Source organism: Puma concolor, chromosome F2, assembly GCF_028749965.1.
Source record: "Puma concolor isolate L17-30 chromosome F2, mPumCon1.1.hap2, whole genome shotgun sequence".
NCBI classification, from domain to species: Eukaryota; Metazoa; Chordata; class Mammalia; order Carnivora; family Felidae; genus Puma; species Puma concolor.
Window position 1 is genome coordinate 59,865,057 of NC_141684.1, and position 5,215 is coordinate 59,870,271.

General features: G+C 32.0%; 1 non-coding gene across 1 annotated transcript; it reads left to right on the forward strand.

Annotated features, from left to right (window-relative positions):
* The first annotated feature begins 4,654 nt into the window (after positions 1 to 4,654).
* On the forward strand, positions 4,655 to 4,760 carry LOC112859821 (U6 spliceosomal RNA). The gene has a single exon (XR_003223553.1). It is a non-coding gene; the product is annotated as a U6 spliceosomal RNA (small nuclear RNA).
* Positions 4,761 to 5,215: the final 455 nt, after the last annotated feature.

A 5,215-nucleotide genomic window follows, 5' to 3' on the forward strand; every position in this document is an offset into this window, starting at 1 on the left:
ATCTCAGGTCAGGATCTCATGGTGCTTGAGCTCCCCTTTGGGCTTCTCTCTCTCTCTTTCTCTCTCCTTCCCTCCCTCTCTAACTTTCTCTCTCTGCCCCTCATGGGATTCTTTGCCCCTTGCTCACTTGCACCCTCTTTCTCAAAAGATAAAATTAATTAAAATAAAATAGAAATTCTGATATTAAAAAAGAACAGGAGACTTGGAGTCAAGAGACATGGGTCTTAATATTACCACAAACACTATTTGTGGAACGAGTAGTAATTTAGTCTAAATCAACATGTTCTAATCTACAAAAGGAAGATAACTATCACTGATAAGGGAATTTTGTAAAAAGTACTTTGAAAAACAGCAAACAATTATAAAAATTTAGCTGCAGCACCATGATAAATTCTCAGGGCTGATAAATATGGCCTAATGGCCATTTTTATCTCAAAATTACAAATGATAAAGTCCTCTTAAAATTCACCATGCAGGGACATGGAGGAGAGGGAAAGACGACTAAGCTGGTCCATCACTAGAAGTGATTAAATGATCTGTCTTTTTTGTTTAAATATTCCAAATCTCGCCATTTTTCTGTCCTATTAGTTAATAAGAGATATCTATTAAAATCAGCTACTGTGTGAATTTGTCTAGTCTTTTTATTTCTGTCACGTTTTGCTATGTATATTTTGAAGCTATGTTGTTAGGTGCATACAAATTTAGAGTCACTATATCTTTTAGTGGAGTAAACATTTTATCATTATGAAAAGCTTTTTATCTCTGGAAACATTTTTGGCTTAAAGTCTACTCATCTGGTGTTAATTTAGCTCTATCACCTTTTTTTCAGTTAATTTTATCATAGTGTATTTCTATGCTTTTGCTTTTAAATTTTTCTGTCGTCTTAAGTTTAATGATATTCATCTATGCTTACATATAGTTTTTAAATCCAGACTGACAATATTTATCTTTATTCACTGGTATATTTTGTTTCATATATGCCATCCTATATTTTCTATATGTTCCTCCTCTTCCAGCTTTCTTTATCTCTTGCCTTAGATTTTATTTTATATATAATTATAAAAAAATTCTAGTGGAAAAATATTTATTGAAGTATAATTAACATAGTGTTAACTTAGTTTCATGTGTACAATATAAGGATCCAACAATTATATGCATCACTCAGTGTTCATCCTAATAAGTGTACTCTTAATCTCCATTATCTATTTCACCAATCCCCCACCCATCTCCCCTCTGGTAACCACAAGTTTATTCTATTTTAGACTCTGATTTTCTGTCTCTTTCTTTTGTTTCTTGAATTCTACACGAGTGAAATCATATGGTATTTGTCTTTCTCTAATTTCCTTAGCATTCATATACCCTCTACATCCATCCATGCTGTAGCAAATGGCAAGATCTCATTCCTTTTTAAGGCTGAGTGATATTCAATTGTGTGTGTGTGTGTGTATACATATATATATATATACCACTTCCTCTTTATCCACTTATATAACCCTGAACACCTGGGTTGCTTGTTTCTTGACTACTGTAAATAATGCCGCAATAAACATAGGGGTACATATATCTTTTCAAATTCGTGTTTTTGTTTTCTTTGGGTAAACACTTATTAATGGAATGACTGGCTCATGTGGTAATTCTATTTTTAATATTTTGAGGAATCTCCATATTGTATTTCAAGGTAGCTACACCAATTTATATTCCCACCAACAATGCATAAGGGTCCTTTTTCTCCACAGCTTTTCTAACACTTAATATTTCTTGTCTTTTTGATAATAGCCATTCTAACAGGTGTAAAGTGATATCTTATTGTGGTTTTGATTTGCATTTCCCTGATGATTAATGATGCTGAGCATCTTTTCATGTGTCTGTTGGCCATTTGTATGTTTTTAGAAAAATGTATATTCATAGGGTGCCTGCATGGCTCTGCTGAGCTTCCAACTTCAGCTCAGGACATGACTTCATGGTTTCTGAGTTCAAGCCCCACATGGGGCTCTGTGCTGACAGCTCAGAGCCTGGAGCCTGCTTTGGATTGTCTCCCTCTCTCTGCCCCTCCCCCACTTGTGCGTGCATGTTCTCTTTCTCTCAAAAATAAACATTAAAAAATCTATATTCAAGTATATTATATATAATTTTGTCATATTTTATTTTTAATATACTTTCTATTAGCTTAGTAGTTATTTTACTTTTGTGTGTGTGTTTACTCTAAAATTGCCTTGTCAAATAATAGCCACTAGCCATGCATAGGTATTTAGATTTTCATTAAAGAAAGTTGTGTTGACAGCACTGCAGAGGTTACAATATCCATCCTTCACTAAGGCAAATTAGTTGTTTTATCATTTTACATTAAACTTTACATTATCCTATTTACTCACCTCCATTTACTATTCATTTTAATTCAATATATATTTGAAGTACCACAAGATGCTATTATATAACCAGCTTTTATTCATATTTACCTGTGCCATCTGCCTTTTCTGTTACTCTGTTTTCACTATTTTTGCATTACTCTATCTTTTCATCCATCTTCCTTCTGCTGGAAGAATACTCTTAAGTGTTTCCTTTAGTGTGAGTGTACTGCTAAAGAAATTCTATTAATTTTGATTATGTAGAAATGCTTTTATTTCACCTGTTTGAATAATATTTTAGCTGTGAATGGAATTCTAGGTTGGCAGTAACTTTATTTCAGTACATTGAAGATATTCTGTTGTATTATGGCTTTTATTTTTTCTGTTGGAAGTCTGCTCTTGGGGCTTATTGTTGTTTCTCTGGAGTCTATCTTTTCCTACGTCTGCCTTTAAGGTTTTATATTTTCTGATATTTTAGTATGCTGTGCCTGATGTAATTTATTTTTTTATTGTAGATACAGAGTCCAAATTCTTCTTAAGTTTTGTGGGGTTTTTGTGTTTTATTAGTTTTGAAAAATCTTCATTCATTACCTCTTCAAATATTGCATTAGCCCCACTTTTTCTCTCATTTAATTCGGCAACTTTCATGTTTGTAAGAATGTTCTAAATATCCCCTTAGTATTTTTTTCTTTTTGGTATTTTTCCACCCTTTTTTCTATTGTGCTTCAGTCTAAATATTTTCTTCTGGTCTTTCTATACTCTAATTCCCCTTTCAACTATCTCTAATATGCTATGATATCCATTTTATGAGATCTTCAGTTACTTAATATTTTTCATTCTGGAGTTTTTATTAGCTTTTTAAAATGCTTTTCAATCCTTGGCTAAAATTTCCAAATTTTGCTTTATTGTCTTGAATATATTAAATGTAAATTCCAGGTCCGTTAACTATTATTCATGTGTCCTGAGTCTGCCTTTATTAGCAGTTATTTTTCTTGGTTTTGAATTTTATCTCCTCGGATAATCATTTAATCACTTCAGTTTCTGAAGCTAAATAAATTATCCTTATTTTAATATGGATTAGAATTGTATTCACAACCAAATTAATTCCTTTTAGAACTTAATCTTTTGTATTTTAAAGCATACCTTTAGGTAATTTCTCCATCTGCTTTGCAAAAGTCTATAAAAGTAAGCAATTCATCTAGCATATGTATTCTCTCTGATTTATGTTCTCAGTATCAATAACTAGGAAAAAAAAACAAATGCCTTGTGAATGTTACTTTATCTGTTCAGATAGGCTTTACATTAACGATATTTGCTACAACCTTACATATATTTTCAAGACATTTGTCACATTTTGAAAATTTTAGGCTCTATCCTATAATTTTTTTCTTAACAAATAAAAATATCTACCCTCTGAGTAGCCCTAGCATTATGATAAATAAAAAAAAAAAAAAGATCTGCAGTTAGCATTAAGGTAGATTTTCACTGTGGGATGAAAAATTTTAATTGTTCTTAATGACTTCCTTTTATATGAATTATTATTAGTTTTAAAGATTTCACTTATTATTTGAAAAACAGAAAATATATACCAAGAACCTTTTTTGAGGAAAAAGAGAAAGTTCTCCAAATCAATTCTTCTGGCACACAAAACATTTCATAGTACCTAATCTGATTTTATACAATTACCTACATTTTCTCTTTGAACAACTTACCTTTGCTCTTTGGAAATCCCTGGAAAAATCAAAGAATACAATATAAGGAGGGACCATCACTGAACATCAAGGTCAATACCATGACATAACAATCTACATTTGATGGCAAAGTTCCTTATAAACTAGTCCTCTTCTGGCTCATTTTTTTACTTGATCTCTATCACCAAACTTCCTCTGATTTTTTCCTTTCCAATTTTGTCTTAAATCTGCAAATTTCCTAGTGCAAAGATTTGATTTTCTGAATTTAGGGTTTCACACTCTCACTCAACTATTCATATACAGTACACAGTTCCCATTGTGAAGGGAAAATGAAAAGAGCCATTTCCTTGGACTTGATGCCTTTAGGAGCTCTTTATAGCCCTTTTATAAAGTAAAAGACAGCTTGACCTAATATTATGTGTATTTTCTCCTCCTGCACTAAAATTCTTTCCTCTTCATTTCTCCTGCCACCACTTTGAGTGACTTTCTACTCCATTGTCTTTTCTTTGTATCGCATACTGCCACTTTTAAAAATTCACTTTTATCCTTAACTAATGTGATAAGTCTTTCTTCCCTTGTACACATTGTCCCTCAGCTATATAATAATAAACTATTCTTATGCTCACTTTGACAGCACATGTACTAAAATTGAAATGATACAGAGAAGATTAGCATGGCCCAGCACAAGGATGACATGCAAATTCATGAAGTATTTCACATTTGGGGGGGAAAAGAGAAAAATAAAGTATTCTGATTATTTTTGCTTCCTGGACCTTCTTTTCCTATACCTTTCTAATTGTAAATCTGGGCAATTGGAGAAAATTTTGCCTCCCTTACAAAGTTTCTCAACATACTTAAATTCTACCTATGTACATGTCTCATTATATGCTTTTTAGAGCCAGCATATTAACATATTTGAGGTGCTCACCAATTATTTGTTGAATGAATATTTCTACTATCCAAGTGAAGTATTTTATACAATAGCAAAATATTTAGACCAGTCCCTCTAACTCTCACATTTACCTTTACACTTAGAATTTGCCAATATATTAATCAACTAAATTGTAACATTGAATTGTTTAAGCTATCTCTAGCAGCCATTGGATTTCTGCATGAGGCACAGTTTCCTGACAAAGGTATTCTAGCAAAGTAACCCATCTGTTCTCAATTATTTTCCAT